This window comes from Gopherus evgoodei, chromosome 7, assembly GCF_007399415.2.
Source record: "Gopherus evgoodei ecotype Sinaloan lineage chromosome 7, rGopEvg1_v1.p, whole genome shotgun sequence".
In the NCBI taxonomy this organism is placed as follows: domain Eukaryota; kingdom Metazoa; phylum Chordata; order Testudines; family Testudinidae; genus Gopherus; species Gopherus evgoodei.
In genome coordinates, this window is record NC_044328.1 from 91,489,159 (window position 1) to 91,505,564 (window position 16,406).

General features: G+C 44.6%; 1 protein-coding gene across 3 annotated transcripts in view; it reads left to right on the top strand.

Moving 5' to 3' along the window:
- Positions 1-11,236: 11,236 nt before the first annotated feature.
- The window catches only part of HRH1 (histamine receptor H1), a 94,667-nt gene continuing 89,497 nt past the window's right edge, over positions 11,237-16,406 (top strand). For 2 of the 3 annotated variants that reach the window (XM_030571043.1, XM_030571044.1), the window contains exons 1-2: positions 11,237-11,376; positions 12,032-12,117. The gene's annotated coding sequence lies outside the window, so the exon portion shown is untranslated. The remainder of the gene's footprint in view (positions 11,377-12,031; positions 12,118-16,406) is intronic. The other variant, XM_030571045.1, reaches the window with a different exon arrangement.

Here is a 16,406-nt window from a genome sequence, read left to right on the forward strand (position 1 = left end):
TAGGACACTTGACCATGCCATGCATGTAGCAAGTAATCTGGTATCATTGAATGACAAAGCCTAGCTGCGTATGGTCCCATTGATTGCTGGCATTCAAGCAACATCCGTTCTTTATCTCACTGTGTTATCCTCAGGAGAGTGATATCGTTCATGGTAACCTGGTTGAAATTCAGGAATTTAATTAAGGGGACAGAGATGGCTATTCCTACTGGGCTGTTTGCCTTTTGCTTAAAAGAAATCCTTCCTTGCAGGTAGCCAAGCAGGGGGAGAGGAGGGGGGGAATGGCACTGAGCTTTTTCACGTTTGGCTAGCAGGGATCTTCCCTGCTACCAGCCAAGCGGTGGGGAGGAAGGGGGGTGTTTAGCAGTGATCTTCCATGATACCTGCCACACGGTGGGGGGAGGGGTAAAGCGATCATCCCAGATAATTGGATGTGCGGGGGGAGGAGGGGTTTCTGCTGCTACATGTTAACAGGAAAGAAGCATCACTGAACGGGATTTGCTTGGTATTTGGGAAAGGAGGGCACTGTGTATATGAAGGCTGCAGAAGCCGAAAGACAATGGCTTATCATGGACGCATGCAAGCTGAATTCTGCTGCCTGGACCTGCATCTGTGAGATCTCTAACACTAGAGCCGCAGGCACTCAATATTAAGATGCAAAATGCGACCTTGTAGTGAAATCACATATGCTACGTAAGGTGAATCGTGTTGTTCACTATGAAAGAATACAACCATTATTCTGTAAAATGTATCTTTTTAAATACTTCTCTCCCTTTTTTCCCTCCCTCCTGCAGCTGCAAATTTTTCAAGTCTCCCTACTCCATCCTGAAGGCTATCTCAAATAAGGCGGTGGAAAAAAAAGACGCGAGACAAAATGTTCTCGGAAATCATGGAAGTGATCCACAATGAAAGAGCTCATCTGAATGAGTGGAAGGACGTGGTATCAAATTACAGGAAAGATGCCAGTGAACGTGAGGACAGGAGGGACCAACGTGAGGATAGGAGGGACAAACATGAGGAGAGGAGAGACGCTCGGGATGAGATGTGGCAGCAGGAAGATCAGAGGTGTAGGCAGGAAGATCAGCGGTGGCAGGATGCAACGCTGCGGCTGCTGCGTGATCAAACTGACATCCTCTGATGTCTGGTGGAGCTTCAGGAACAGCAGCAGGGTTACAGAGAGCCACTGCAGCCCCTGTGTAACCACCTTCACCCCCCACCATGTTCCATATCTTCCTCACCCAGATGTGAAAGAACACGTGGGGGAAGGCTTCGTGCACTCGCCCACTCCACCCCCATGGACAGCCCAACCAAAAGGCTGTCATTACTTTGAAATTTTTTTAGTGGCCTTTTCCTTCCCTCTTATCCTCCTCTCAAACCACACCCGGGCTACCTTGTCAGTTCTCTCCCTCTTTTTATAATTGTAACCCTTCTGCCCCTCTGAGTTGGCAGCAACAAGGGCCGGGTTCAGTATCCAGGGGCTCCGTTTTAATAACACAATGCATAGCCGGCTCGAGCCCCCACCCAGTGACCTGGGACACTTACATACCACACCCTCCTGGGCGCCTCTAGGAGACAATACTTCCCCTCTCACAAGCACGGAGTCTGAGTGTAGCAAAATCCTTTTAATAAAGGAAGGAAACAATGCGGCATCCAATTGGAGAAACACCACAAACAGGATTATAACACAAACCATAAACAAAACCCACCTCCAAGTACATTTGGCAATGTCCTTTCCCCTTTAGGGTCTTAAGTCCAATTACCCCAAAGTCCAACAACCCAAAAGTCTCTGGTCAGTGCCACCCCAGAATTCAAGAGTTTATCTGCCAAGTTTTACCCCCCTAGCCTGGATAGAAAGGTGGGAGGGAAGAGTCCACACAGGGTGTTAAGGGGCACCTTATGTGGGCCAGGGCCAACTGCTCCACCTCTCCGTGAAGTTCTGCTGCAGCCTTCACCACGACCCACTCCACCACACCAGCCGTGCCACTCCTCCAGCTGTCCGTGCAAACCACTTCACTCTGCTCACTGCTCCATGGGCTGCTCCAACCACGGCTGCTCCAATACGCTGCAAACCGCTCCGCTTTACCAGCCGCTTAACAATAGGTCTTCAGGCTCCCCCACAGGTTAACACAGCACTCAGTGATCTCAGCTCAGCCCCTTCAGTGATTTCAGCTCTTAGTAGGGGAGCCCTGGTGTTGGTGCACCATTGGCTCAATGTGAATTCAGCTCAGCAGTCTTTAGATGGACTCCTAATAGAATCAAAATTAGCTCTACTCTTCAACAGTGGAGAAAGGAGGATGTGCAATTGGTGTTCCAGGCTCTCACAAGGGGCCCATACCATCAGGTACACACACCAGTCCCCAACCTCTCTCCCTTCATGGGGTTTTGGAACCCATGTCCCATGTTTAGCAAGTACCACCCAACTGAGGTTGAGTCATCTCTGTCACAAAGCAGTCCCACAGCTCCCCATTCACACAATCAGGGTGACAAACTTTTTTTTTCCTGCCCTAATAACAAAAAAATTGGGGATCCCAGAGCTGTTAAAATAACCATCCCAGTCTGCTGTGGGCTTAAGCTAAGTGGAGGGTGGATGCCAATGCAAATCTTTCCCCATTCTTTGAAATTCTTGGAATTCTTTCTACATTCCCTACAATTCACCACCAGATGTCAGGGTAGCACTCATCCTGACTCTGCTTACATAATTAATTAATAAAGAATACATTATTTTTAAACTAGAGTGACTTTATTTCCTTAAGCAAGCTGTAATCGAAGGGGGAGGGTGGGTTGCTTGCAGGCAATGAGTCAATCAGGGGGCGGGGTTCATCAAGGGGAAACAAACACAGCAGCCACACCGTACCCTGGCCCATGATGAAACTCGTTTTCAAAGCTTCTCTGATGCGCATCGCTTCCTGGTGCGCTCTTCTAATCGCCCTGGTGTCTGGCTGCATGTAATCAGCGGCCAGGTGTTTTGCCTCAGCCTCCCACCCTGCCATAAAGGTCTCCCCCTTACTCTCACAAAGATTGTGGAGCACACTGCAAGCAGCAATAACAATGGGACATTGGTTTGGCTGAGGTCTAAGCGAGTCAGTAATGTGCGCCAATGCGCCTTTAAACGGCCAAATGCACATTCACCCACCATTCTGCACTTGCTCAGCCTGTAGTTTAACAACTCCTGACCACTCTCCAGGCTGCCTGTGTATGGCTTCATGAACCATGGCATCAAGGGGTAGGCTGGATCCCCCAGGATAACTACAAGCATTTCAACATCCTCAACTGTTATTTTCTGATCTGGGAAGTAATTCCCTTGCTGCAGCTGTTTAAACAGAGTAGTGTTCCTGAAGACACAAGCGTCATGAACCCTTCCTGGCCATGCCACGTGGATGTTGGTGAAACATCCCTTGTGATCCACCAGTGCTTGCAGCACCATGGAAATGTACCCCTTGCAGTTTACGTACTGGGTGCCATGGTGCTCCGGTGCCAAGATAGGGATATGGGTTCCATCTATCGCCCCACCACAGTTAGGAAATCCCATTGCAGCAAAGCCATCCACTATGACCTGCACATTTCCCAGAGTCACTACCTTTGGTAGCAGCAGCTTAGTGATTGCTTTGGCTACTTGCATCACAGCAGCCCCCACGGTAGATTTGCCCACTCCAAATTGATTCCCGACTGACCGGTAGCTGTCTGGCGTTGCAAGCTTCCAGAGGGCTATTGCCACTCGCTTCTCAACTGTGAGGGCTGCTCTCATCTTGGTATTCTGGCGTTTCAGGGCAGGGGAAAGCAAGTCACAAAGTTCCATGAAAGTGCCCTTACACATGCAAACTTTTCGCAGCCACTGAGAATCGTACTAAACCTGCAAAACTATGTGGTCCCACCAGTCTGTGCTTGTTTCCCAGGCCCAAACTCGGTGTTTAATGGCTAGAACCTGCCCCATTACCAACAGGATCTCCAAAGCGCAGGGGCCCGCGGTTTGAGAGAATTCTGCGTCCATGTCCTCATCACTCTTGTCACCTTGCTGCCGTTGCTGCCTCCTCCTCGCTTGGCTTTGCAGGTCCTGGTTCAGCATAGACTGCACGAAAATGTGCGAGGTGTTTACAACGTCCACGATTGCGGTCTTGATCTGAGCAGGTCCATGCTTGCTGTGCTATGGCGTTTGCACAGTTTACCCAGGAAAAAAGGCACGAAACGGTTGTCTGCTGCTTTCATGGATGGAGGGGTGAGGCTGCACCCAGAACCACCCACGACAATTTTTTTTGCCCCATCAGGCCCTGGGATCTCAACCCAGAATTCCAAGGGGCGGGGGAGACTGCGGGAACTATGGAATAGCTACGGGATAGCTACCCACAGTGCAACGCTCCGGAAATTGACGCTAGCCTCGGTACATGGATGCACACCACCGAATTAATGCGCTTAGTGTGGCCGCGTGCTCTCGACTTTATACAATCTGTTTTACAACACCGGTTTATGTAAAATCGGAATAATCCCGTAGTGTAGACATACCCTGTGAGAGCTGTTCTGTAGGTGCTCTAACTTGTCTTTGCACTGTGGCCCCCTTCTGACAACAAAAATTACTACATGACCCCAGTAGGGCAGATCAAAGCCCGAGCCCACCCCAGCCCCGCAGCCCTGGGCAGAGGGGCCAAAGCTAAAGCTCCAGGGCTGCTGCCCTGGGCAGAAGGCATGTAACCTTAGCCCCCTTGCCCAGGGCTGAATCCCTCAGGCCTCAGCCCTGGGTGGTGGTGCTCAGGCTTCGGCTTCAGACCCCAGCAAGTCTAACACCAGCCTTGGCAACTCCATTCAAATGGGGTTGCGACCCATTTTGGGGTCCCAACCCTCAGTCTGAGAACCCTTGAACTTCACAAAAGTGATTTTAGTGTTTATAACCACATTGCTAGATTTTTGTCTTCCTGCCCTTTTATTTCACTCTCTTCTTACCAAACTGTGGAATACTTTTAACTCCCCTGGGTAGGAGGTCAGTTATTTGACTGATCGGTGAATCTCATCATTCTGGGCAGAAAATAGGAATGTCTAATTGTCCAGCAATCAGGCAGGAAGCTCACCTATATTTTAATAAACCCTCACTACTTTCATTTGTGTCCTGCAGTGCACAAACCACTCATTCAATACAATACTAAAGCATTTCTCATAACATTATTTTTGCAGTTCAAGTGTTGGACTATACATTGTTTATGGCTTTTATTTTATGCATTTGACTGAACCCAAATGAAGATTTTGATGACCCAGTTTAAGTTCCATTTTTCCCTGACTTGTCAAGGTGACATATTTATAAATGAAATGTTTGTCCATTATGCAATAGTACTTGATTTTGTTCCAGAGTGGGTTACTGTACTCTGGCTCCAGACTGAAACCAATCATACAAACAGCCTTTGAGATATTACTTTAGTTGCAGAAAAGGAATCATCAGTTCTATTCACATTGAACCCAACCCTATGAATACTATGTACCCGAATACTAATTGTATATATATTTACATGGGCAACTACATTTGAAGGCATAATTGTAATAAATACAGGAAGATACATCCATTATATTTCTGACATAATGACCTTCTTTACTCTATGGCATAATAAATGAGAGAGAAATAAATACTGTATATGCATATGCAGAACACTAAAAACATACAATAATTTAATTCTTATAACGAAATCTCTCTGCAGGCAGTTTGCACCTCCCTTCAAATTCTTGAAGCTACAGGCTGTTATTTCCAGTGGAAATGTTCTTTTGCATTTCCACAACTCATGAGCTCTTACAATGAGTATCAAACTACCTCATGCTACAACTATGCACCACATAGGCTATGTCATAGTATCTTTCCCCAACCTGAACCTTAGAGTTCAAAAGTTAGGGTACCAGCATGAATTCCTCTAAGCTTAATTACCTGCTTAGATCTGATAAGCTGCCACCAATCAGGAATTTCAGTGCCTGATACACTCTGGTCCCCTCAAAACCTTCCCTGAGGACCCCCAAGACCCAGACCCCCTGGATCTTAACACAAGGAAAATAAACCCCTTTCCTCACTGTTGCCTCTCCCTTCTCTTTCCCTCCAAGTGTTCCCTCCCTGGGCTCCTGGAGAGATAGACAGATTCACGCTCCGTGAATCTAAAACAAAGGGATTCCACCCTTCTCCCCTCCCTTCCTCTTCCCTGTTAAGTACAGACTCAATTCCCTTGAGCCTCAACAAGGGGAAATATCAGACAGGTCTTAAAAGCAAAACTTTTAATAAAAAGAAAGAAAAAGAGTAAAAGTTATCTCTGCAATTTAGATGGTAAAAGTTACAGGGTCTGTCAGCTTATAGAAACTGGAGATAAAGCCTCCTCCGGCAGAAATACAATTTAAAATACTTCCAGTCAAATACACATTTGCAAATACAGAAAAACAATCAAAAGAATATAACCGCCTTTCTTACTAAAATACTCACTATTCTAAATATATAAGAGACTGTAGCAGGGAGATTGGCAAGAAACCTGGTTGCACGTCTAGTCCCTTCCAGGACGCAGAGAGAACAAAGCAAAACCCAAAAAAAACAAACAGAGGCTTCCCTCCACCGAGATTTGAAAATATCTTGTTTCCTGATTGGTCCTCTGGTCAGGTGTTTGGTTCCCTGTTTGTTAACCCTTTACAGGTAAAAGAGACATTAACCCTTAACTATCTGTTTATGACAGGCTAGATCCCTGAGTTGTGCCCAGAGTGCTAGTCATGTGCACATCCATAAAGGTGGCTTAAAGCAGAATCTAATGTTGCTTCAATTCCAGAATAGTCCTTTGCCAAGCAACAATCATCCCAAAGGGCAAATTCTGTAGTTAGTGGCTGCACTGGCACAGGGAAGTCCCAGCCATATCCTGTTTCTGCTGCTGTGCAGATATCAGGGGGGAAAAATGGTACTGCAGCCCCTATTGGAGTTCTAAGCCCCCTTTTTAATGGTGTAGTCCTCCCAGGTCTGGCTACATTGGTTTTAGGACCAGATTCCCCTGGCAGTCCAGAACCACACAGGAACATCTGTCCCTATTTGCCTGCATAAATTACTAGATTATGTTAAAGATTAATGAAATAGTTCAGAAAAGAGAGAGACCACCTGAAACATCTTCCATTTTTAGAACCAAATTTGAATCAAACCTTTTAAAATAAATATTTAGTGCTTTTGTGTTTCTGGCTCAGCAGAAGCAACAGTGACAAAATAGTGCAACAGAGACTGTTCTTGTAATATTGTAGCTAGAACTGTACTGTGTGTAGTACTGAGTGTTGAAATATTTCCAACCGTAGCTTGCAGAGTCAAGAAGCCAGATTCAATTGTAGCCAATTATTTCATTTAATTATTTAAGAGAGATTTATTGTTATAGTTATGTACAATTAATCAATGTGTGATGGAGAGGCATAAGTAGGCTAGGATCATAGGCATATAAGGTTAACACAGTGTTAATACAACTTCATTGATTTGTGGAATAGCACTTGTATATGATAGTGGGGAATTTGGCCCATAGTGTTGTGGGGGGTCATTTATACTCTCAGACGCTTATTGAAATGAATCTAAATTCTGAAGTTTAGTTGGGAGAGAGGGGCAGGAGCACAAGGTGCTCCTGTGCTGGGTTTATATAGAAGCTGTGGACCAATCAGGACCCCAAGCATTCTGTCTATCGATTATAAGTACTGATTGCATCTGATTTTGACCCTAAAGCTCCAAAGAAACTCAGGGAAGTAGGTTCTAACCCTTGGTAGTCTGAAAACAACCACCAAAACTAAAAAGAGAACAACCACCATCAAAACAAAAAAAATCCTTAAATACTTGCATGAAATTCTGTTGTGTGAAATTGCCCAAGAATCACACAGATCCCATCTGGAGTCATTATCCAGTCTAAGTTTGAACGCTTATTTAAATTTAAGGCCAATCTGCCAACCTATCCTCTGGTTTGATATCCTGGCATCCAAGCCTGGCTTGACTCCTAGTGTCTGACTTCTCATTCCGATCTACAGTTTGTCTCTTTCCTCTGACCTCTTGGTATCCTGATGCAACGTAACTTTGACTCACAATCTGTGGCTCTGTCCACTAGGTCCCTTATTGGGGTTCAGCTTCTATCCTAGCAATTTTTAGCAGGTCACTGGGTGGTAGGTTAGAGTGTGCTTGTGCCTAAGACTCTTGTGGCCCAGGTTTCAAGACCTGTAGTGGTCCCTGACTTGCTGTATGACTGTCTCGTACATCAGGGCCCCAATCTCTGCTGAGCTTTCAAGGCACTATACATAAGTAATAATAATAATCTCATCAGTTCAATGGTCTAATTAAGCCAGCATCCTGCCTGCAATAGCAGTTGGCACCAGATGCACAGAAGAAGGCACTTAAATACTCTTTGGACCAGATATCGTTACCATCCTAAGCCTTTTTTGAGAGACAATGCTTCTGATGTTGACACCATTAATTTAGGCCTGAATAAAGACTGGGAGTGGCTGGGTCACTACAAAAACTAATTTCCCCTTTGTTAATACTCACACCTTCTTGTCAATTGTGGGGAGTGGGCCACATCCACCCTGATTGAACTGGCCTCATTAGTACTACAAAAACTAATTTTCCCTCTGTTGATATTCACCCCTTCTTGTTGGGAGCGGGCCACATCCATGCTAATTGAATTGGCCTGGTTAGCACTGACACACACACACACACCCCTTGGAAAGGCAACTCCCATCTTTTCCTGTGCTGTATATTTATACCTGCCTACTCCATGCATGTGATGAAGTGGGTTATAGCCCACAAAAGATTGTACCAAATAAATTTGTTAGTCTCTAAGGTGTCACAAGGACTTCTCATTGTTAATACTTCTGACAGTTTGTTTTCCTTTTAACTCTGTTTTCAGGAGCATGTGTTTGTATGGAACGAGTGCTCAGCAAGAAATACCAATTGATTTGTCAATGGACTAGGACACCCACAGGGAAATCTTGTTAGTCAATATATTAGTGGAAGTTACCAACAGTACTGATTCCTAATTTTCTCCCAGCAAATTATTTAAGTATTTCAGGACGAAGATGTTGTGTCTCAAACATTGAACTTATGTGTGAGTGAATTAGGAGGTTAAAAGCCACAGTAGAGTGGACTGAAGATGAAATTGCTACAGGTATGAAGCTTAATATGGTATTAATTGAGTAGTGGATGAGCATAAATACCAAGTACACAAGGAAGCACTGAACTCTAATCAGGAAGAAGGATGGGTTGAACTCTAATGATCTGTGGAGCAGTCTTTGTTACAAGTATCAATTTTCCCTGTAGACTTTATGGATGGCATGATGGCTGTATTATCTATCCCCAGAAAAGAACTTCCAAAACTAATGGTTGAATAGTAACTGATGTGTGAGATTTAGCTGATCAGGTACTTGAGCACAAATGTCCAAAATGGTCGAATGATTAAAAAACAAAACAAAAAACAACAACCATCCCACTTTCTTAAGCAACTGTACAGTTACCTAATTGTATTTGAACATTTTGAATTGTCTTCAATAGCAAAGAGGTATCCTTAATAAGTGTATAGAAAACAGTTGGGTTTTTAGCCACATGCAGTTCACCTGCAAGAATCTGGTCTTTCTGATATTGATACTTTGGAGTTTCACCAAACCCTGCAATGTTAGTGCCACTGCATACTTACCAGCCATAAAAAAAGAATATATTGGCTGTTCCTACACCAAATAAGGATTTGTAAAAGCAGCAAAGAATCCTGCAGCACCTTATAGACTAACAGACACGGCTACCCCTCTGATACAAATAAAGATTACTATTAATTTCTCTTGCATTTGGCTGATACCAGCTCTGGACTACTCCTGTGGGAAATTTACTCGGTTTGTGTAAATTACGCTGGATGAGAAAGCTTTGTTCCATCAGTTCTGTGTAATTTAAATAAACAAATACCTAGAAGAAATTGTTTCACAATCTACCAACAGGGTTTAAGTGTATCTTTTTGTAGTACAATTTAAACAGGAAAGAACTAGAAAGTGGATGAAAAAGTCAAGTGTGATTTTAAACAGATCAGGGGGAAGAAAACAGAAAAATTACAATGTAACATCTTTTAAATCTAACAGTTGTTTATATGTTTAACATAAAATAGATGCTCTGCATAAGTGCAAATTATGAATGATTGCAATTTGTATAAAATGTGCAGTAATAATATAGTATATGTTATGATAAAGCAAGACCCAGGGAATCTCAAATATTTTTTAACAAATTGTCTCCCAGGACAAACACACACAAACACAAACACTCTCACATCCTCTGCCATTTACACGCATGCATGCTTATTCATAGCAAGTAGAAACATAATCTTGTCACTACAGCACAGCATCTGGAGACAGGACGTCAGGGTCTTATGTCTGGCTCTTCCACAGACTTCCTGTGTTACCTAAGACAAATCACTTAACCTTTCTGCATCAGAGTTTCCCAATCTGTAAAATGGGAATCAGATCTTCATAAGTAATGAATTGATGTTTCAATGCACTTTAAGATTGTTGTTAGAGAGAGAGTCTATGGAAGTGAAAAATCATCTTATTTATCAAATAAACAAATACAGTTACACCCTGGTGCTCTCTCTAAAACACTTTTGTATTATTTATCCTAATTCAAGCACAAACTGCTTGGCTTTTACTTTTGTAAAACTGCTTGGCTTTTTTTTGTTTTATATTTGCTCTTCAAAATGAAATATATTTGCAGTGCTTATATGGAAATATTTTCAAGCTTGCTTTTAGTGGTCTTGAAAAGCATGGCTTTTTGACCAAAATGTTGTTTTGTTTTTGTTTTTGTTTGTTTTGGTTTTTTGGTTTTTTAATTTACATTTTCTGGGATTTCTTTGTTCAGCAAAAAAAATAGAAACCCCAAACTTTTTGCAGGAAATTATTAAAAACATCCCTTTTAAAAACCATTTCCTTCCCCCTCCCCAATGCATTCACATTTCCCGACCAGCTCTAGTTCTGGACTGATTCTCAGAGGTTCTGAGCACTCACACTGGGCGTGTGCAGCCCACATGTAAGCCCGGTCCAAACTTGCCTTTCAGCCTGGGAGCTCATCTTACCACCTATTGGAAGTGGGAGAGAGATAATTAGATCATCCGCTCCCGGTAGAGCTGCGAGAAGACGAAGACAAGCCATCGTTCCCATAGGGATGGGCATTTAACTGGGGAGTGGGAGGAAAATCCCAGCCAGCGTGGGAGTGTCTGAGCCCAGGCCCGCAGCGCAGAGGAGCCGCACACTCGTGTTCCGGCTTCCTGCACAAAGACAGAGAGCGCCGCAGGGCGCAGCTTCGCCGGAGTTACAGACAGGCAGAGCCAGCACAGACCCCAGGAACCAGCTGGCACGTACCTCTGCTGCACACGGGAAACTTCCTTCACCAGAAAGGTGAGGCAAGCCAGTGGCTGCAGCTACGCGCCGCTCCTGACAGCAGGGAAGGGATCTCGGGAACTGAGCACAGTAGCTGCCCCCGGGCACGCACAGACAAAGCGAGCCAGAGCCGCCGCTTGTCCCTGCCCAGCAAAGCTCCCTGGCTGCCTGCCCGGACCCAGCCCTCTGCCCCTAGTCCAAGCCCCAATGCGCCCCAGTCCCATCCCTTGTGCGCCCCAGTCCAGTGCCAGCCTCTGTGCGCCCAGTCTCAGCTTCTGTGCGCCCCGGTCCAGTCTCAGCCTCTGTGCGCTCCGATCCTGTCCCAGCCCGTTTGCCCCGGTTCCGTCCCAGCCCCTGTGAGCCCCGGTCCCAGCCCCTGTGTGCCCAGTCCAAGCCCCTGTGAGCCCCGGTCCTGTCCCAGCCTCTTTGCGCCCAGTCCCAGCCCCTGTGCGCCCCTGTCCCATCCCAGCCTCTGTGCGCCCAGTCCCAGCCCCTGTTTGCCCCGGTCCCGTCCCAGCCTCTGTGCGCCCAGCCCCGGCCCCTGTGCGCCCCAGACCCGTCCCTGCCTCTGTGCGCCCCTTCTCTCCCGCTCCACCCTTTGCACCCCACTGCCCTGCCTGCCTGTATCTGCGTACGCTACTGTCAAGTCTCAGAGCGCTTGTGCTCCTTACAGCGCTGGGGAGCTGGAAAGTTTCCCGTCCCAGTCCGAGCCCTATAACAGGGATTATCCAAGCCAGAAGAATTTCCTCATTTTGCTCGGTGAGTATTTTAATCTCTCTCTCCCCCAGCCTTTCGTCCTTTCTGGGAATGTTATTGGGAGTCCCAGAGCGGTTCCCACCTTACCAGCGCAGACTGCTTCTGTCCCAGAGCCGAGGGAGCCAGAGAACACTGGGAGAGGTGGAAGGAAATGTAAACCAGAGAGCACTTAGGTGACAGGACTTCGGGACACACTGAATAGTGACAAACAGTCCCTTGGCCATCTTGAGATCAGTAGGCAGCAAGCCCTTGGTGGGGCAGGGATAGGGTCCCTGCAGGGCAGGAAGGGCTGGGCGGGATGTGGACAAGGGAAAATGGGATTAATAATGCTGAAATGGAAATACAGCAAGGACTGCAGTCTAAATAGAATCCCAGAGCTAATGTGCCCACTGAAGATAGCTGGCAGGTGCCTAACAGTCTAGAAGCAGTGGGAGTGAGCTCTGATCTTTACACACATACCCCTCACCTGTCTCTTCCTAACATCTGATCACTGGTTGGAAGGGCTTGATTTGGAAAGTATTTTCCCAATCCTGCTCACTGAAAGCAAATGGCAGAAGTTGTCTGTTGGGTATCAGGAACTCTTCACAGCTAACACAGGTGAGCATACTTTGAGAGAGCGTGCACCATCCTGAATAAGCTCTTGGTTTGTTTAAGGAATTGTGTTGTTGGTGTTAGTAGTTGCACAGTATAGAAAATGTTATTTAAAGTTTACAACTAGACAGAGTGCAGCACTAACGCCAAGGCATTGGAGGTTTATACCATCACCAGATAAGCATGTCTCAACATCAAGGAGTAGAAAGAAAGTGTTCTAACTTTGGTTTGCTGCTTTGTTTGTTCCCTGAAACACTTTAATGAAAAATGTAGGCTTTCATTTGTAATTCAGCACAGAGGAAATCAAGCTAATTATTTTGTGAACAAACAATTAAGCTGTACAAATCTAAAGTCGTGCACAAACTATAATCAACAACATAATTGTGGCAAATGCTATTGCTTTGTTCAACGAATCTAAGCACAAAATATTCTGACACGTAAGTGTTTGAGTAGAACAGAAGGTCCTCAAGTCATGTTTAATATTGTATTATCAATTACTCTTTGGGTCTCAACAGAAGGTGACAAGTTATTGTAAATATTATGGTCAGTACTTTCGAAAGGACATTGTATGTGTCAATGTTGTAAACAACATCATGGATAATGATATTCTAGAGATGCCTTTTAGTGGCACTGTAATTAATAATGATTGCTGTAGTTTTCCAAAAGGATCTGATTTCACTCTGCAGAAGCAAGGACTTTTAGCTAAAATCCCTCCCTTCACTCAGAGCTAGTGGGGACTACATGTTTCCAGTCTAACCTCCTCAAACAACATTGCCCTGTGGTTTATGCCTAAACTGACAGTGTTAAATTCATGTTACTTTTAAATAAATGAATCTGTTTTGATATTGCAAGAATTAGATACACATTCTTCAGCCACTGGATGATTTTACATATCATACTGTAAGCACTATAATGCATTGGGCTAGATTAGCTAACAAAACCTTACTCACATATGCAATCCTCACTCATGCCATACTCCCATTGGAATCAGTTAGACTTCCCATGTGAGCAAACAAGAATTTGCAGGGTTGGGCCATTGATTTACACCTAATGTTTGTATACCTGCAGGTTTGAAGATGTGCAAATACCCATGTTTCTGCCCAGGGTCTGTTGTGAGTCTACACTGATAGTATCTGTCTATACAATTACCCGAACTGCATGTGTTGACATTTGAGTTTGCAAAACAATTGCCCTTAAAGACTTGGAGATATAAATGTACAGTCTGGGTGGAGGCCCTTTGATAATGCAAGTCTATATCCGTAGTACAATGGAAGTAGTTTTAGCTTGAACTGAGAATTCCTTTGTTTATGGAGTTTTGTCTGATTTTTAAACCTTACACCTATGTCTAGACTACACACCACTGCCATTAGCATATGTGTAGCTACATGCTGCAGTGAAAAGCCTTCTGCACCCACACTGTGAAAGGCTCTGGCATGGGACAGACAGCAGGGAAAAGCTTCAGCAGTTCCCCAGTGCTGGAGCCTATCACTGCGTCCAGCCGGAGCTTCAGCGGTTCCCCAGTGCTGGAGCCTATCACTGCATCCAGCCGGAAAAGGCGCTGACAGGGGCAGGCAGCTGGGAAAGGCTTTTCCAGCTGCCTCCCCTCTTCCAGAGCCTTTCCCTGCGGTGGAGAAAGTCTCCAGCAGTAGGAAGGCACCAGGACACTACACTGCTGAAAACAGCGGCATAGGTGGAGGCACAGCTTTGGCAGGTGGAGACTCATGAAGGGTGTGTACTCGGGCACATGCCCTACTGCTGCAGGCGTGTCTGTGCTCAATTCGCCTAAGCCATGCCTCACCGACTGCACTGCTATTTATACCCAGGCTAGTTTATACCCAGGCTACCCGACTACACGCTGCTGAAAGGAGCACAAAGTACAGCTGTAAAGGTTACAAATCGCTTGTGCAGACAAACCTTAGGGTACAAGGTGTATTTTAAAATATGTTAGCTAACACATTTGAACTAACTTGATTTAAACTCTAGTACAGACAGAACAAACTGGATTTGGTCAAAGTGAACCTTGGGCTCTCCCTAGACTGCGCTTCACTATAAAGTAGAGCAGCCTCTGCTGTATTTTTCATCAGCTGCCAATATCCCTCAAGGGCCAATCCAGCAATCAGGGATTTGGGGGCCATAGACACCACACTCCGCTTACCTGGCCATGCCTCACACACACTAGCTATAGAAGTCATTACTGTAGCTCCATACCAGTGGCTCTCAAACATTCCAGACAACTGTGCCCCTTGCAGGAGTCTAATTTGTCTCGCCTACCTAAGTTTCACCTCACTTAAGAACTACTTGCTTACAAAATCAGATGGTAAAATACAGAAGTGTCACAACACAGTATTACTGAAAAATTGCGTTTCTCTTTTTACCATATAATTATAAAAGACATCACTTGGAATAGAAATATTGTACTTACATTTCAATGCATAGTGTATAGAGCAGTATAAACAAATCATTGTCTGTATGAAATTGTAGTTTGTACTGACTTCACTAGTGCTTTTTATGTTGCCTGATGTAAAACTAGGCAAATATCTAGATGAGTTGATGTACCCCCTGGAAGACCTGTTCGTACCCCCAGGGGTTCATGTATCCCTGGTTAAGAATCACTGCTCTATACCACCTAAGGATTCCTTCAGACAGCAGTTATCAAATGGCCAGATCTGTCAGGTTTATGGCTACTATGTACAGCTGGAATGGCACAGTGTGGTCAGAAGGCTCCCAAGGATGTGACCCATTACCTTTAAAAGTAAAACTACTTTCAAGCATATCAGGCAGAGAGCAACTTTTCAAATTCAAGGATAAAGGTATTTGGTAAAATAGACAGGATGTAAAATGAATGAGCCAAATTCGTCCCTGGTGTAACTTCACTGACGCTGTTAAACTCCAGTCATTTCAGTGACGTTATACCAAGGAAGAATATGGCCCAGTGTCTTTTTCATTCCTTGACAATTGTTTTCCTGGGAGTAGTTTAGTGTATATGTAGCTAAGATTAGCAACAACATTCCTTGTGTTGTTCACAGCCAAAAGCTTTACCACTTGGACAATGAATGATTATATAATAAAAGAGACGATCTGTAAAATGCTGACAGTTGTGTTCTGTGAACAATCTCATTGACAGCTCTGAAGAATTTGTATAACATAGAAATCTCCCTTGTTTCAACTATCACCAGAGAAAAGAAAATACACTAAAACCCCACTCAGAACAGTTCGAGCATAATTTCTTAAATGTCATTTTTCAGATTTGTACAGTGAATTTGGTTTTGTTAGTTTTCATGACATGAAGCGAGCATTTTTTCACATGGCTAATTAAATAATCCATCAGAGCACAAGCAACACACGTAGGATTTAAATTAATTTTCATCAGCATTGAACAGGATTTGGGAGATTCATATGAGCACTATAAAGTAAGGGATCAGTCCTTCAAACTATAGAGTGCCTGCTGTGTGGTGTAGTGCCCTCGACTCCTGATTAAACTAATGAGCTTTGAGGGCAGTCTCCAGCTTGCAGGGTCTATACTTGGCCAAATAGTATTTGCCAAACCAAAATTTTGACATATTTAGGCCATTCTGGGTTCACGATACAGAAATCGTTCCCAATGTCTTTTCTATTACTATTGAATTTATATTATGGTACCACCTAGGGAATCCAAATGGGATTACATCCACGTTATTCTAGAACTGCACATATCATGAGAT